The sequence below is a fragment of the Pan paniscus genome, chromosome 14, assembly GCF_029289425.2.
Source record: "Pan paniscus chromosome 14, NHGRI_mPanPan1-v2.0_pri, whole genome shotgun sequence".
NCBI classification, from domain to species: domain Eukaryota; kingdom Metazoa; phylum Chordata; class Mammalia; order Primates; family Hominidae; genus Pan; species Pan paniscus.
In genome coordinates, this window is record NC_073263.2 from 43,688,952 (window position 1) to 43,708,098 (window position 19,147).

Below are 19,147 nucleotides of genomic sequence, written 5' to 3' on the forward strand. Positions count from 1 at the left end.
TAACTCATTGCTCCCCTAAGCTGAATAGGGAATGTCAGGCAGCTGTCCTTCATGCCACTGAGATTCTCCTGCCTGAGGCCCCAACCTTCCAGAAGGTTCAGGTGGCTGGGGCCTTCCAGGGGGAGTGGCTGGGTCTGTGAGGTGGCCCATGGATAGAGCTGGGGTACCCTCTTCCTCCCACCTCTCTGGGATCTGCCTGCACTGTGGGACCTGGTCATGTCCTGGGGTGGGGGTGCAGAGGGCAAGTGGGGATACCAGGGGAAGAAGAAATGTCACTTGAGCTGTGGCAGACATTGGAGGGCCAGGCCCTGCACAACAACCACTGTTACCATGGAAACTCCCAAGGAGACCGCCGAAGGCCACTAGAAGCAGCCCTGGTAACATTCTTCCATTTCTGACCTCTCATTACATTTGACATAACTGACCAATCTCATTCTGGAGACTTCTCCTTCCTCGGTTTATGTGACATGAACCCTCTTGGTTCTGCTCCTCTCACCCTGAGTGACCTCTGTCAGCCTCTTTTGCAGACACTTACTTCACTCTCTCTTCATTCACTCATTAATCACGGTTAAAAAATCTGGTCTTAGGATCCCTGCTTTCTTTTTTTTTTTCTTTTTTCTTTTGTTATTATTATACTTTAAGTTTTAGGGTACATGTGCACAACGTGCAGGTTTGTTACATATGTATACATGTGCCATGTTGGTGTGCTGCACCCATTAACTCATCATTTAGCATTAGGTATATCTCCTAATGCTATCCCTCCCCCCTACCCCCACCCCACAACCATCCCTGGTGTGTGATGTTCCCCTTCCTGTGTCCATGTGTTCTCATTGTTCAATTCCCACCTATGAGTGAGAACATGCAGTGTTTGGTTTTTTGCCCTTGTGATAGTTTGCTGAGAATGATGGTTTCCAGCTTCATCCATGTCCCTACAAAGGACATGAAGTCATCATTTTTTATGGCTGCATAGTATTCCATGGTATATATATGCCACATTTTCTTAATCCAGTCTATCATTGTTGGACATTTGGGTTGGTTCCAAGTCTTTGCTATTGTGAATAGTGCCGCAATAAATATATGTGTGCATGTGTCCTTATAGCAGCATAATTTATAATCCTTTGGGTATATACCCAGTAATGGGATGGCTGGGTCAAATGGTATTTCTAGTTCTAGATCCCTGAGGAATCACCACACCGACTTCCACAATGGTTGAACTAGCTTACAGTCCCACCAACAGTGTAAAAGTGTTCCTATTTTTCCACAGCCTCTCCAGCACCCGTTGTTTCCTGACTTTTTAATGATCGCCATTCTAACTAGTGTGAGATGGTATCTCACTGCGATTTTGATTTGCATTTCTCTGATGGCCAGTGATGATGAATATTTTTTCATGTGCTTTTTGGCTGCATGAATGTCTTCTTTTGAGAAGTGTCTGTTCATATAGGCATGGGCAAGGACTTCATGTCTAAAACACCAAAAGCAATGGCAACAAAAGCCAAAATTGACAAATGGGATCTGATTAAACTAAAGAGCTTCTGCACAGCAAAAGAAACTACCATCAGAGTGAACAGGCAACCTACAGAATGGGAGAAAATTTTTGCAACCTACTCATCTGACAAAGGGCTAATATCCAGAATCTACAATGAACTCAAACAAATTTACAAGAAAAAAACAAACAACCCCATCAAAAAGTGGGCGAAGGATAAGAACAGGATCCCTGCTTTCTTACTCCTCTTTTTTGAGATGTTTCTTCATTTTCTGGGTTTGAGCTATAAGCTTTCTAAAGAAGACATAGGTGGAGTTCAGCAAAGAGAGGGAGGAAACGAGTGTTCACTGGTTGGTTGCTGCTTCCTCTGTACCTGTGGCCCGGCCGCCCTGCATGTGGTGCCTCTTCTCATCCCCAAGAAAACCCTGCAAGAGTGGTGGGCCCTTAGCCTTTGCTGTTTTGTACATGATGTTCCTTTTATCTGAAATTCTTTTTGATTTCTCCCTCCACTCACCTTCCAAATTTCTACCCCTTTTCAAAGCCCAGTTCAATTACTATTTCTTTTGTGGCATCTGCCTGAATTCCCCAAGCCCCATTAATCCCTTTCTCTGAATTTCATGGCACGAATGTCATCCTTCTATTAGATTATTCACCACATTACAGTACACAGTGTAGTTTGCTAATTTCCCTCCCTGTCCCCTAAGGTTGTCTTTGGGGTGCTAGAGGACAAGATGAGGTCTTATCTGTCTTGGCATCCTGACATCTATCACAGTGCCTAACCCATAGCAGGTGTTTCACAAACATTTGTTTATCGTGTAATAGCTAGCGTTTGTTAGCTCAGCGCATTATCTCAGGCGGTCCTCCATATAACCCTATGGAGTTGGTCATTATCTGATGAGGAGAGTGAGCTTTAAAGAAGTTAAATAAATTGCCCAGGACCACACAGGCAGAATCAGGACGTGAACCAGCACAGACTGAATCTCGAGTCCACACTGTGCTGCATGGCCACCCTCTGGAGGCCTGTGATGTCCCCTCTGACTGCTGCCCTACAGCCAGCAGAGACGATCACTGAACCCAGGCACTTGCACAGCCCAATGCTGAAGAAGGCAGGTGTGGATGCATGAATGAAAGGTGAAGGAGCAAGTGAGTAAACCCACTCTCTGAGTCTTTCATACAATCCAGCTTTCATTCCTGCTCATTCACCCTACCCTCTGCTCCTCCCTTTTAGTCCCCTAAGTACCCCTCCAGCCCTGACCTCCCTTGTCTCACACTGACTTCCTGCAGCACCTCGTTGGTGGGTTCCTCAACCCACAGCCTCTTTTTTCCTGTCTCCCTCCCTGTGCCCCACAACACATACAACACCTAAGAATTAATTCTCAAGCCCTGTTGTCAGATCCACACTCCAGGATTGATTTTGGCTTCTGACTCATTGTTGAGTAAAATCTCAGCACTCAAGGCTAACTGTCATTTCCCTACATGTATCTATCACTCTAAACCAAGCAGCGTTGTTGACTGCCCCTGGCCTGTGATTTGCCTGTGTTGCCTCCAGATCTTTTCCTGAGCTATTCTTCTGTGTTTTGAACACCTGTCCCATATCAGGAACTGAGCTGGGTTCTGGGAATACAGAGATTAAAGCTTCAGTCTCTGATGCTCCTAGATTAGTGCAAGACAGCTGAAAGAGCAATAACAAAGTCCCATCACTATGGCAGGTGATTCAGAGGAAAGCCCAGGTTGCTATGGAAGCACCTAGGTCATCTACCTTCCCCATCTCCAATAATATCAGCCCTCAGAGCCTTCTCCGTCTCACCTCTCCTAGGGGGCTTTCTGTGCCTGACGCTTCATCTGCTCCTCTCATTTATGCCAAATTTTCAGAATATATCTGTATTTGTTGATTTATTCATCTGCAACAATATATTTGCTGAACGTGCCTCCTCAACTGGTGAACTGTAATGGGGGAGGAGAAGACAAAAGAAGGCCAACTGTAAGAAATGAAAATGGTGTGTCTTCTTAAGGAGGTTGGATCCCAGAGAAGGAAGATAATGGGAGAGAGAGAGGTGTGGCTTTTGTTGGGCTTCATCCTAACTATCCATTTTGGTGATGGCTGAGTGTGTCCTGAAGAGAAAGGATTACATGTAACTCAAACCTGATCCACAAAACTTCTGTAGTCCAAGCAACTTCGTGTGAGACCCTTTAAAAGAGCAGACCACAAAGATAGGATGCAGTGGCTATACAGCCGAGCTGACCACTGAGCACAGGAGACAGAGCCTTGGAACTCTCAGAGATACTGGGGCGGGGAGGGGCTCATACTGTGAAGGGAGGACCAAAGTCCCACAGGGGCATGCAGCTGGGCAAGCAAAATCTGGTCTGCAGTCGTCCGTCTCACTTGGGTCTAAGGCTAATGAGGCCTGGGGAACACTCACAAGGAGTCTAGTTATGGCTCTGTAGTAGTTTACCCATTGACTGAAGCAAAACAGTCTCCACAAGAGATCCCAGGAGAAACAGAACAGCTGGCCAGGCTCACCTAGCTGGTCCCATAACTTTTCCCACCATCCTGCCAGGCAAACCTTGTCATCTCAGCACCTGGATCCAAGACACTTTGCTGCCATGTTTCCTCACATCTCATCCTCTCTCCCTTCCTAGTCAGAATTCCACATTTGTCACTTTCTGACCTGCATTGACAACACTCAATGTTGTCTTATCCAAACAACATCTATGATTCAGCCTTCTTGCCCTCAAGTCCAGCATGTTCCCCTCTGGCTCCAAGCCCCTTTCCCTCCAGCCTTTTACAACCACATCACTCCATGTAAGTCACTTGTCCTTTGAACCAGCTGAACTGTGGGCTGAGGAAAGGGTGCTGGGAGCTGAGCTGTAGATGTTCTGTTTGCTGTCTGTCATTCTAGGGGCTTGCCAACATTGGGCAGAGTCTCCTGCTGGCTGAAACTCTCTCACCACAAAGGATTTCATTTTATGTCAGCAGTTTCATAGGCTGAGGGAGTGATAGAGATAAGAGAAACATGAAGAGAATATGCCACAATGACTAAACTCAAGATAGATTTGGGGCAGAGATGTAGAGATTTGGTAAAAGTCCAGAAATCTAAATGCTGGGTGTGCTTACTAAGTGTACCTGTGCATTAAGCTAAGCAAATGGATTCCCTGTCTCCTTGACAACCAGAATACAAACATGTCTTACCTGAATTATCCATTCTCTTTGCCAAAGCCAGTACATAATTAGTTGGGGAAAAATATACATGCAAGATGAAAGAGTCCACAGCTCTTAAACGATATCCCTCATTGCTCTCTGGTGGAGAGTTCACCTACTCAACCTCACTAACATCTCCCTTGCCTCATTTATCAGCCATGCCTTTCACTTACTGGTGAAAAGCTAATATAGCCTTGCTTCTCCCTCTCAGTCAACACTATTTAAGGGACTGAGAAGAAAATTCACTAGGAAGGTTTTTCTGGAAAGCTCTCTATTTATAGAGACACACTGAGGTAGCCATAGACACCAACTGTTAAATTGCCTCCTCTCTGTGTGAAGGCCATGTTGTCACCATCTTAGACAAGGAGGAGATACCTTTCCCCCTCCTCATGGAGACCATGCTTCTATTTGCTCTCTCGGCATGCAACACCAGCCATCTCAGGGATTTGCCTAACAAGCTGGACTATTTCCAGGATATGGGAGGCAGCAGCCTCTAAATGCTTAGGGGTTTTAGGGGCATGGTCTCCTAAGACAAGCAGCAACCAGAGTAAAGAAGTCAGCCCTGAGAAGATAGAATCTCAGCCCTCAAGTCTGGAATGTTCCTTCCCCTATACCTATCCTCACCATCACAGCCCGGGGCTAATGGGTGGACTGTCAGCATGGGAGGACCATGCCCTGACACCCTCCTGGTGGGACACAAAGGGCCTGAAGGCTGCATTTAGAGCGAGTCATCACACTGAGCACACACACACACACCCCAGCCTTGTACCGCAGGGCAGAACCTCCCCAGGGGTGGAGGAGGAAAGGATGGGAGCCAAGTGGGTGACAGGAAGAGAATAAACATCAGGGTAGGGGCCCTGGGTCTTCAAAACAAGTGTGAAGCAACAGGATGAATGAATTAAAGTGGATTGCGCTCCGAGGCCCCACACCTTGGTCGCTATGTCAGGTCTTTTCAGGATAAGTCTGAACACTGTGTGAAGAAGAGAAGGGTTGTGAACGTGTGTACGTGCAATGGGGTATGTACACCACTCCATGTGGATCCTGTGTGCATGTGCTGGTGCTTCTGGACGTGTACAAACCCATATGATGCTGCAAACTATACAAGCACACCACATGTTAGCCTAACCACAGAACCATTGCCAAACCCAGTTCTAATGTGAAAAGCCTCTTCCAAGAGTTGACAGAAACCAAATTCAGGTTCACATTCTGGGCATCACTTAGCATAGCTGGGGAAGGAGGAGAGTTAAGTAATGAGATGGAATGAAGCAAAGAAGAATGTCTACCCATTGTCATCACCAACATCCTGGTGGGGAGGTCACTTGGTGAGGAAAAAATAGGACCCATTATGAATGAGTTGGGATTGGATTCCTGGTGGCCTTCCCAGAAAGCATTCTGCTGTCTTGTGAGAAGCAGGAACCAGAGACAGAGAGGCTGGCTGTGCAAATTCCTTCCAACCCTGCCAGCGGTGGCTTAGTGTGAGGTGCAGGTGGATTTCTTGACAGGGATACATATCTTGGAAGTGGTAACAGATTTATGGCAACTAATTGCACAATAATAGCTGGCCTGAACAGAGCTCTTGAGCAATTGCCAGAACTCTATATTACTACTATTCATTTACATAACAAACATTTTACACCTACTTATTGAGAATAACTAACCTTTATTGAAGGTCACATGCTGTTCTGAGCTCTACATATCTATTAATCTCCACAATGACTCTATGAAGTGGGTACTCTTGTTACCACTCACATTCTACAGAGGAGGAAACTGAGGCATAGTGAGCTTAAGTAAGTTCCCCAAAGTCTCTCACTGTATGCAAAAGCCAGGGTTAGAACATAGGAAATTTTATTCCAAATCCCACACTTTAGTCAGTAAACATATCTGCTTCCTACATTTACTTTTGTACAAAGCTAGTACAAATACTAGGCATTCGAAAGAAGCTAAAATATCATGATCCCTACCTTTAAAGGAGTTTATAGTCTTGGGGGAGAAACAGACAGTGCTGCTTTCTGACTTAAGCAAATTCAGCCTTTCAGAAAATTTCAGGTTCTTTTTACAACTACTATTAACCTCTTGAGGTTAGAGACTTCTGGGGAACTATAAATCCCTTCCCTATGACCTCAAAAATGTCTAATTGAACTCCATATGACATATAGATGCATATTGGCAAGGAAGCACAAATACACTCATTCAACTTGTTCAGCAGTTTGGGGAAGACCCACTCTGGCCTAGCCACTCCAGCAAGCACCATGCATTGAAGACTCCAGCTGGGGCAGATGTCGTGATAGTCCTAGGACAGCACTGGACAGTTCTGGGTGGGATCAGGCAAGAGGGTCCTCTGTGAAGGAAGGGACAGAGGGTCATGGGCTGACTGTGGTTCTAGGTTTACCACCTTATTGTGCCTTGTTCATAAAGGAGAGCAAAGTCAGTGCAATATTTCTAACTACTCCCAGTCCTGACAATATTCATATTACCAAAGAAGTGATTTCACTGAAGATGTGGGGAATGCTAAATAACGCCCCTGCAGATTCTGGTTCATGATCAGGCTCCTCATGGGCTGGCTCACCACCCTGGAGTGTTGCTTCTGATTTGGTGCTTAGGCCTCCTGTTTTACAGGTCCCACCTGATTACCTCCATGTGTCCAAAATCAGCACCATTGAGTAATTTTGTTCTCGTATGCCTTCCCCAAATGGTACTTTGTTGTTCCAAATTAAAATAATTGGCTGGGCGCAGTGGCTCACACCTATAATCCCAGCAATTTGGGAGGCCAAAGTGAGAGGATCACTTGAGCCCAGGAGTTCGAGACCAGCCTGACTAATACAGTGAGACCTCGTCTCTACAAAAAATTTAAAAATCAGCTGGGCGTGGTGGTGTGCACCTGTAGTCCCAGCTACCCTGAAGTCTGAAGCAGGAGGATCACTTGAGCCCAGAAGGCCAAAGTTGCAGGGAGCCATGATCACACCACTGCACTCCAACGTGGGCAACAGAGCAAGACCCTGTCTCAAATAAAACTGAAAAATATAAAATAGAATAACAGAGAACATCCCATAATATAAGAAACATTGTAAGGACCTGAGTGTAAGGCAAAGCTGTCTATATCAAAGGATACTTTGGGGGAAAATATGCCTTATATTTGTTTGCTTACTGTCATAGAAGAGCACCTAGTTTGTGCCTGACACAAAGCAGGTACTCAATAAATGTGAGTTTTCTTCCCTCCCTCACTATCTCACTTGGTTTTCATGGAAGACACTGTGAGGAAGCTATTATATTTATTTTACAGACAAGAAAACAAAAGTTTAGAGTTTAAGTAACTTATCTAGTTCATGTGACTACAAAGCGGCCACTCTGGCTTCTAACTGGAGCACCCATGCTCTTCCTAGTATGGATACTGCCTCTCTGATAATCATAGCTGAGCTTTGCAGTTGTGCACTGACAAAGCCCTTCCACATGCCCTGTGTCACTGGATCCTCAGAACACTCCTGTAACATGAGAATCATTATTTTCTTCAATTTTAAGTGAATGAAGCACCATGGGGAATTATAGCAATCTGCCCAGGTTTTCTAAGGTAGCAAATGGGTCCATCAGAATTTGAGCCCATGTTTTAAACATTGCCCAAATCTTTGCTTCTGGTACCACACTACGTGGCATCTCAGCGTGGCACCCAAGGACGGCCAAAGGGTGAGCGTAAACTGAGCGCTGGGGGCCTGGTTCACAATCCAACTGGCTCATCAGTTTCAGAGCAGCCCTTAAATCCTACCTCAGCCCCATGGAGAGGCCACTTTTAATAATTATACCAACATTTTCATTACATGTTATTGTTTACAAAATACCTATCTCATGTTCTCATTTTGAATGCAGAGCCACTGCATTCAAACACAGAACAGTAAGGTGACGATATTTTTCAAGCTGGCTAGGCCCATCCCTAACAATATTCTTAGATGCCGAATCAATTTCCACATCCTCAAGGCCACTTTCCTAAGTGACACTGAGTTTTCTTGCTTCACTTCATCTCCTTGAAGTTACCTTGATCCTCTAGGTATAATTTTCTTGATCCTTTAAAATCAGATTTGCTGTATCATGATTATACAAACAGTATATGCCTTTTGAAAATAATTTGGGAAATACCATTTGACCCAGTCATCCCATTACTGGGTATATGCCCGAAGGAATATAAATCATGCTGCTATAAAGACACATGCACACGTATGTTTATTGCGGCACTACTCACAATAGCAAAGACTTGGAACCAACCCAAATGTCCAACAACAATAGACTGGATTAAGAAAATGTGGCACATATACACCATGGAATACTATGCAGCCATAAAAAATGATGAGTTCCTGTTCTTTGTAGGGACATGGATGAAGCTGGAAAACATCATTCTCAGCAAACTATCGCAAGGACAAAAAAAACAAACACCGCATGTTCTCACTCATAGGTGGGAATTGAACAATGAGAACACTTGGACACAGGAAGGGGAACATCACACACCAGGGCCTGTTATGGGGTGGGGGTAGGGGGGAGGGATAGCATTAGGAGATATACCTAATGCTAAATGACGAGTTAATGGGTGCAGCACACCAACATGGCACATGTATACATATGTAACAAACCTGCACGTTGTGCACATGTACCCTAGAACTTAAAGTATAATAAAATATATATATATAAAAAAAGAAAAAAGAAAATAATTTAGAAAATGTAGGATAGAATAAAGAAGCAAGTAAGCATTTAACAAGTATCCCACTTACCAAGATATGGTAACATTAATGTCTGGTATATGCTTCCTGTGTGTGTGTGTGTGTGTGTGTGTGTGTGTGTGTGTGTGTGTATAATGGCTTCATAATATTTCATCAAATATACATGTATGTGTGTACCATTATTTATGTAAGCATTCTGTCCCTAATCCCTAATTAACGAACATTTGCTGCTTGGTTTCTTTTCAATGCATATATAGCATTTCAATGAAAATCTTTGAACGTTCATCTTTGTATACTTGTCTCATTTTCTAGAAATGGAATTGCTGTTCATGGGAATACACTTTTTAAAGGTTTTTAAAAACATGTTGAAAATCACCCTCCCAAAAAGCTGAGTCTATTTATAGGCTCATCAGGACAGCATAAGCATATACCTTTCCCACACTGCTGCAACAGTGAGAATTAGCAAACCTTTATTCTTCAACAGCTGATAGGGAAAAACAATAACTGTTCACGTTTCTTTCACTACTTACAAAGGTGAACATCTTTTTATTGATATATTAGTAAGACGATCATATCATTTATTGTCTAATCTGGAGTATTTTAAGAGTAGAAGTGAGTGCTGACTGGAAGGTCAGTGAGGGCTTATGGTCACGCTATGGCTGACCACTTGCATTTCTTAGTTTCAGAATTCCTTGTTTGTAGCGTTTTCTTACTTTTCTATTGAGTTGTCTGCTCTTTTCTTAATCACATAAAGGTCACGTTATAATAATAATAATATTAATCCTTTGTAATTTGTGTTAAATATATATTCCCCATAGGTCACTTATTTTATTTTTAGTTTTGAAAGCAATACAAAAACATAGTCTTTAAAGTTTGCTTCAGATTTCTTAATTCAACTCTTTTGAGACAATTGTAGATTCTCATGCAATTATAGGAAATAATATAGACAATCCTCTTTACTCGTTACCAAGTTCTCTTCAGTGGTAACATCTTGCAAAGCTATGGCACAACATCACAACCAGCTATTGGCATCAATGCCTTAGATTGCTCTTTTGGAGTCACACCCACTAATTAACCCCTGGCACCCTCTCCTTAACCCTCTCCTTAACCCCTGGCAACCACTAATCTGTTCTCCATTTCTATAATTTTGTCATTTCTAGACTGTTATATAAATGGAACCATGCTGTATGTAACCTTTTGGGATCTTTTTTTTTTTTTTTTCACTCAGCATAATTCCCTGGAGATTCATCCGGTTTGTTGCATGTGTCAGTAGTGTGTTCCTTTCTATTACTAAGTAGTATTCCATGGTAGAGATGTATCCCAGTTTGCTTAACCATTCACTCTTTGAGTAACATCTGCGTTGTTTCCAGTTTTTGCTACTACAAAAAAGCTACAATAAACATTCATGTACAGATTTTTGTATGAACATAAATCTTCATTTATCTAGGATGAACATCTAGGGGTATGATTGCTGCCTTATACAGTAGTTGCATCTTTAGTTTTTTTAAAGAAATTGCCAAGCTGTTTTCAGAGTGTCTGAACTATTCTATATTCCCCCCAGCAATGTATAAATCACCCAGTTTTTCTGCATCCTCACCAGCATTTGGTGCGTCACTATTTTTTATTTTAGCTCAGCTAGCTGGATAGTGATATCTTATTGTGGTCTTCATTTGCATTTCCCTAATGGCCATGGATATTGAATATCTTTTCATGTGCTTATTGCCATTTATCTCTCCTCTTTGGCGAAATATCTCTTCATATCTTTTGCCCGTTTTCTGACTGCGTTGTTTGATTTTTGCACTGTTCAATTGTGAGAGTTCTTTGTATATTCAGATATTAGTCCTTTGTCAGATACGTGGTCTGCAAATATTCTCTCCCACTATGTATCTTGTCTTTTCTTCCACTTAATAGGGTCTGTCATGGAGCAAAATTTTGACATTTCTAATTAATTAATTTTTCCTTTTATGGATTGTACTTTTGGTATCAAGTCTAATGACTCTTTGCCCTGTATCCTAAAAAGATTCTCCTATTTTTTTCTAACAGTTTTATAGTTGTACATTTAACATTTAAGTTTGTAATTCATTTTGTATTAATTCTGTGTAAAGTGTGAAAGTTAGATTGAGGTTCAATTTTTGCCTATGGATATGGCTCCAGAGCCATCTTTCTTGCTTTTTTTTTTAACCTTTTGTTAAAAACCAGTAGAGAATATTTGTGTGGGTCTATTTCTAGGTTCTGTGCTCTGTTCCATTGATCCATGTGTCTATCTCTCCACCACTATCATATAGCCTTTTTTTTTTTTTTTTTTTTTCTGAGATGGAGTCACACTCTTGCCCAGGCTGGAGTGCAGTGGCACGATCTCGGCTCACTACAACCTCCGCCTCCTGGGTTCAAGTGATTCTCCTGCCTCAGCCTCCTGAGTAGCTAGGATTACAGGTGTGCAACACCACGCCTGGCTAATTTTTGTATTTTTAGTAGAGATGGGGTTTCGCCACATTGGCCAGTCTGGTCTTGAACTCCTGACCTCAAGTGATCTGCCCACCTCAGCCTTCCAAACTGCTGGGATTACAGGTGTGAGCCACTGCACCTGGCCATATAGTCTTGATAACTGCAACTGTTTAATAAGTCTTGAAATCTGATAGATTGATTCCTCTTATTCTTCCTTTTCAAAATTCTTTTAGCCATTCTAAAGTTTTTGCCTTCCCATATAAATTCTAGAATAATCTTGTCTATGTCTACAAAACTCCTGCTAAGGTTTTGATAGAATTGGGCTAAGCCTTATAGTGGGTGGAATGGTGGTAGCTCCAAAAATATATACATGTCATAATCTCTGAAACCAGTGAATGTGACCTCATTTGGAGAAGGGATCTTTGCCAGTGTAACTAACTTATGGATTTTGAGATGAGATCGTCCTGGATTATCCAAGTGAGACCTAAATCCAGCAAAACGTGTCCTTATAAGAGACACACAGAAGCAGACAGAAGAGGAGGAGGCCATGTGATCATCATGGAGGCAGAGATTGGAGTGGTGAGGCCACAAGCCAAGGAATGCCGACAGCCACCAGAAGCTGGAAAATGCAAGAAAGGATTCTCCCCTGGGGCCTTCGAAGAAAGGGCTTGAGTGCCAATACCTTGACTTTAAACTTCTGGCCTTCAGAATGGGACAGAATAAATTTCTGTTATTTTAAGCCACTTGGTTAACAGTAATTTGTTCCAGCAGTTATAGGAAACCAGTAAAAAGCTGTATATCAAAATACGTTACAAGACTTTGGATCTTATCTAAACCTGTTTTTAACTGGCTTCTTCTGACCCTGCTTTGGACAGATGGTGGGTGGGGGATGGAAGTCACCTCCTTGTTACTGCCAAATGGAGCTAGAAATCCAGGTCCATCACTCAGCCTGTATAAGCACCAGAGATGGGTGCTCCTTGTTACTGCTGGGTGAAGATGGGAGTTGGGATCCCCATATAATCTCCACTGACACTGTTGGTGGGGAGTGGGAGACTTTTGTACAGGCCAGAGATGCAAGTCCTGGTTCCATACATGGTCTTCTCTGACAGTACTGCACTGGGGGATGGGGATGGGGGTTCCTCAATACAGCCTCACAGAAGGGGAAGTGTAGGTTCTCCATCGGGCCTTCGCTGGCATGGGTAGGGGTGGGACCACAGTTTTTTCTAAGGTGTTTGGCTAAAATACAGCAGAGCAGTTATTGGCTAAAAGTCTGTCTTTCTAGACTGCCCCTTCTGTCTTCATTTGGCTAGAGAGAGCAGGCTTTCCTTGGGGCTTTTTTCAGGGGTCAGGGGTCTGCTCCTGTTAGCCTTTCTGGGTTCTCAGAAAGGCTTTCTCAGGCTTGGAGCTCAGCTGGCTTCCTCAGCTCCAAGCCTGGGGTAAATGAAGCAAAAGGAAAACTCAGGGAACTCACCACCATGTCATTTCACAGGTCCCGAGGTCCCTAGCTGCTAACGCCTCCTTCTCCCCACCTTTCAGAAACATCTCATGTTTGTTTTAGATCGAATATCCAGGGATTTTAGTTGTATTTAGTGAAGAAATAGGGAAAAGTACATCTACTCCATCTTCCTAGAAGCAAACGTTTATTTTATTTTTTAAAAAATAACTAACACAACCTAAAGAAAACATCACAGCTCCTCGTTGCTCCTGCCTTACCCTCACTGCAGTCTCCATAAGTAACTGCTGCTTCTCCAAGTGTCTGCAGGCAGCATAATTCAAAACAGAAGGCTCATGTCTTCCACTTCATGGTTCAATTTAAAGTAAGCATTTTTAAGTAGGTACTATATTTACCTGGATGGTTCAAAAAGGCATATAGAGAAAAATCTCCTTCCCATCCTTATTTCATAGATACTAAGTTCTCTTCCAATATTAGTATCCTCCTGTGTATGTTTCCAGAGATATTTTATGCATAGATTTGCAAATAAATCATGCCTCTTGGGATAAAATGTATTACAGTTTCCAGTTATTGATACCCCTTTTCCCAGTAAAGAGGAATGCCTCTTTCCTCATTGTTGGCTGGGCAGTGCCTTCTGGAAGGAGGCACTTCTGGAAGAAGTGGAAGGAATATACCTGCCACCCCATAAACAGACACACCCCTGTGACTCACTCTGACCAGTGAAATGTGAGCAGAAGTCATGTATGCCAGTTCTAAGCAGAAAGCCTAAAGCCATTGTGGGCTTCCACTCCCTTCCGACTCTTTTCCTCTGCCATGAGAACAGATGTCCGAGGAGCTGCTCTTCCAGCCTGGGTTTCATATGTTTTGTGGAGCAGTCTCAGCAAACTCACAGCCATGTATTAGTTAGCTATTGCTGCAAAACAAATCACCCTAAAATTGAACAGCAGCTTACATAAAGCTATTTACTCTCTCACAAAATTTCTGAAGGTCAAGAATCTGGAAGCAACTTAGTAGGGTGATTCTGGCTCAGGATCTCATAAGGTTGCAGTCAAGCCGCCAATGGGTCTTTAGCCATTTGAAGGCTTGACTGGGGCTCAGGCATCTGCTGCCAATATGACTCCCTCGTATGGACATCTGCAGGAGGCCTCAATTTCTTGCTAGTTGTTATCAGGAGGTCTCAGTTCTCACCACATGGGGCTCTCCATAGAGCTGCTCAACATGGCAACTGATTTCCTCCAAAATAAGTGATCCAAGAAAGAGAGAGATAGCATGTGCTCAAGATGGAAGCTACAGTGTCTTTTATTACCTAATCTGAGAAATGGTATCTCATCACTTCTGTAGTATTGTATTGTATTCTGTTGGTTGTAGAATACCAACTCTAGTGCCATGTGGGAGGGGACAACAGAAGGGTGTGCATGCCAAGAGGCAAGGATCACTAGGGCCATCTTGAAGCCTGGCTGTCACAGCCACAGACAGGAGGACTAAGGGGGGAAAAAAAGTATGCTTTTAATATGTGGGAATCAGTTGTTGCCTCAATATAACCTATCAAAACTAACTGGTACACTACATATCTTTATGTATAAACTTTTTTATAGTTTTTTTTTCTCCCTATTCTAAAAGATGAAGAATGAATCTCCCTTACACTCTCTTTGGGCTTTCATACAGCCCATTTCTTGAGTTTGATTAGTTTTCTTATTCTTTTTAGGTTTTCCTATTGGCTATGCACATCACTGTAAATTATGTATTTGGATCTTGTTCCATCTACTTTAGACAGCATTGGTTTACCATCCACTGTGTAAGATCAAAATTTTGCACTTCTCCTAATATCACCTCCCTCCACACTTCTGTCAGTGATACCATTATTTGTGTACTTTCAAGGTTCTCTTTTCCCCTTTATATCTTTCTCTTCAAGCCATGCTGTTGTGGGAAGAATTCACGAAGCTCCATCTCCACAGAGCAAAGGACCAATGAAAGGTCCCCATGTGTAGGCTGAGTATCCATCAGGGAGACATAAAGATGGTGGCACTGAAGGGGGCAGTGGATTTGATGCTGTAAGGCTTGACTCTGAGGTGGTGAACCACTGGGAACCTAGACAAACTCCTGACCTACGGTCACATGTGACTGCATTTAGATCCTTAGCCAGGGCAGGAAGCAGTCTCCCTCTGAGGCTGAAGTCCCGAGGCTACCAAGTCCAGGGCCATCAGTCCTGGTGTTTGTTCAAGGAGAGTCCCTGATCCAAAGAGAAGAGCTAAGGAGAGTGCAGGTGACAGAACTTTCTTGACAACAGAAATTTCTTTGTGTCACTCGGCACCACACTCACTGTTTTTCCTGAAAAACAGCCACCCGGAGCATAGGTAAGTCCTCTTCCCCCAAGACATCAGTGTGGAGTATCCTGTTGAGCTCTGTTCTTGTCCCCTTAGACCTTGAGATGACAAGAGAATCATTGCCAAATACAAGAGGACACCTGATTACATTTCCATTTCAGATCAAAAAATGGATTTTTTTAGGATAAGTATATCTCAAGTACTGAATAGGATATACTTATACTAAACAATTATTTATTGTTTATTTAACTGAGCATCTTGTATTTTTACTTGCTAAATCTTGCAACCCTAGACAGGTAGAGCTGGTCCTCTCTTAACAGGAACAGAAGCAGAGCCAAGAGCCCCACATGAAAGTGCTGACCAAACCCAAACCCTCATGAAGAACCCACCAAGCCTGGCTACTGCTGTCCTAAAAGATTTGCCCTATAGAGGTTCATCCACATATAATTTTTCCAGAACTGACCTGGTTAGCTTTATCTACTGCTCCCAAATTACTTCATATCCAAACAATTCCATACCTGTCTCTCAGTCTGTATATAAACAGTTTGCATTCAATGTATTTGTACCTGCTGATACCTTTGTACATGCTGTCTCTTTCTCTAACAGATCCAGATTCAATACTTACTAAATGCCAACAATGAGACGGAGAATAGTATGAGGTGCTGTCCTTATCTTCACAACAACCCTGTGAGGGAAGCCTCACTTATTATTATTGCTGTTCCTATTCTCCAGATGAGAAAACTGAGCTTCAAAGATTCCCTGTAGCTGGGCTCAGTGTGTGAGTCTGTAATTCCAGCTTCTTTGGAAGTTGAGGCAGAAGGATCCCTTGAGCCCAGAAGTTGGAGGGTGCAGTGAGCTATGATTGCACCACTGAACTCTAGCCTGGGTGACAGAGCAAGATATCATCTCTTTAAAAAAAAAAAAAAGAAGAAGAAGAAGGAAGAAAGAAAATAAAAAGTCTCACCAAGAAGGTGTTACCTGAGGCCCCATAACTAACAAGTGCCATGGCTAAGATTTAAATTTCTTCCTAAAGATGAGCCACTCCCTGAATGCCTCCCTGATTTCCCATTCCCACCTAAGCCACCTACTGCTCAATATTCCCACCAATGGCCAAGTATCATCTTCTCATTCCCACTGAAACCCTTAAGAAAACAGAATTCATGCAAAAGAAACAAGGGGGAGACACTCCCTCCTGCAGGACGGTGACTTGGTGCCTCTGGATTTTGCTATGAACACCATGGGAATCAATCAATACCTTTGTCCACAGAGACAAAGTTATAAAAGGTGGACAAATCCTACACTTGTTTGAAGAAGCAGATTGGCTGTGGTTTGCCGGCCTAAGAACCTACTTAACCCTTATAGTACAATTTATATTGGCAGATGCAATGTGAGTTCAAACCATTGACTTAGAAATGAACTTGTGCAATGAACATATTTGGAGACTTGCCTCTTCCATCTGTGTGTGCATGCATGCTACTGTGTGCACCTTGTTCTTGCACTATGCTAGAAGTTCAGTAGGGGCAGGGATCACATGTTTTGTTGACTTGTTTTTTTCCCTGCAGCACTAGAGCATCACTTTGGCCAGAGTTGAGGTTAATCTATGCTTTCCACTGATGAAGAAAGTAAGGGAACTGTCACTTGCTTCTGTCTGTAGAAATGTTTGCAGAACAGGAGATTTGCAATCACTTGTGATTATTATAAACTGCTAGCTAACTGCACCAATTATTTTTCTTAGTGGCATAAATGCCTACGAGCTTTCAGTTTTCACTGTTGAGAATGCACTGAGGCTTACTTTACATCCTCCCAGTTCCCTGAAAGAATCCAGAAAAGGTAAAGAAAAGAAAACCACACAGAAATAACACAGGTATTGTGCTCCCTGGACCAAGGTAATATTCAGTTTCAATCTGGTGGTTAGGAAAGAGGAAGGAACATCTTAGTCTGAAATCCTACCCATGAAAAGAGTCCAAAATAAAATAAAATAAAACATGTATTGTTTAGGCAAGTGTTATTGCCGGATGACATTTCAATTCCAGTCTGCTCTGCCTAATGCCTTCATTTCCTACTCTGTAGGACGAAAGCAGCCCTCTCATCCCACAGGTTCAGAAGAAAGCTCCCCTTTGCAGGCAGAGATGCCATTTTCGGCTTTGGAAGAGAAACAAATCATGTTATTGTCAAGGCTGTTACTGAGAACATCATGCTCTCAGCCCTACTGGCTTGGCCATAGTCAAAAGAATCAAACAAAGCTGTTTGCCATGAATTTCATCATTCTGGCTTGCCCAGCTGGGATCTCCCCCCACCCCTACCCTAATTCCACTCTCAATTCGAATGCCCTAGAATTTGTTTCAGGAACAAGTTAAAATTCCTGCTAGTTTCAGACTTACTAATAATGCAAGTCTTTTCTTTTTTTGTCAAGAAAAGAAATGTTGATTGCGGGAAGATCCTGGGCAGAGAGCTCTAGAGTCTAAAGCCCCTGAGTAAAAGAGGGAGATGGAATGATCAGTTTGCACGACTAGAGCATATACATGAAGTGTAGGCCACTGAGCAAATATCTAATTGCCTTTCAGGACACAGAGGCCCTAAGGCCCCACGCTTGGCTCTGACACCTGTCACCACTCTTGAGTGGACCCAAGGGAGTTTGTCTGCTCAATAAAGGCATTAGGGTCCTACCTGTTAATCTGTCGCCTCAGGGCCTGTACAAAGGTCCCTTATTCATTATACTGTCAACTCCTTCACCTTTGAGGCGGAATAAAAATGCAATAATTGTCCCGTGGGATTGGGAAAACACAAAGGATAATGTATTCCCCGAAACAGTGTTATTTAACAGTCCATCAGATAGGGGAAAATGTACTGGCAGCTTTTCTTATGCTTGCTTTGAGCACGCATGTGTGTACGCGTGCATATGTGTGTATGTGGGTGGCTGGGTGTGTGCGCGCATGTGTGCATGCACACTTCAGTATGTGGGGCGGGGAGGAGCTCTTTTTTTCTTTTTGGAGTTTGCTTTGTTATTAAAATTTTCTTTGAAAAATACCATTTGTTAGAACATTCTTTCTAGAAACCTCCAATAGGAAATACTAGAGGCAATACAGGGTAAGAGATACTGTTTAGAAAGCAACACCTTCGGAGACAGAAATAACAAGATTTGAATTCTTGCTCACACATAGAGAATGATATGAAGCAAGTGAGGTTATTGTCTATACCCCTCATTTCTAACCCACCTCTGGGAAATAGGTATTCTATAATAAAGCCTTTGGGACAGGGCGACTGTGAGCATAAAATAAAGTGGAATATATAAAGTGCACACGTGAGGAACTGGGCATGCAGTAAATGGGTAAGAACAGTGACAGCCAACATTTATTTAACTTCTGTATGAAGATGTTGGCTTCAGTGCTTTACCTAGAAGATGCCATTGAACCCTCGCCACTACCCTGAGAGGTAGATACTGCAATTATTCCCATTCTACAGAAAAATGAGGCTTAGAAAGCCTCTGCCTGAGGACTACAGCTAGTTAAGAGGCAGGATTGGAACTCGGCCCCAGCTCTATTC

At 42.9% G+C, this 19,147-nt stretch overlaps 1 long non-coding RNA gene across 1 annotated transcript in view; it reads left to right on the forward strand.

Annotated features, from left to right (window-relative positions):
- LOC103784280 (uncharacterized) overlaps window positions 1-19,147 on the forward strand; it is a 197,688-nt gene that overhangs the window by 150,854 nt on the left and 27,687 nt on the right. The window lies entirely within an intron of this gene.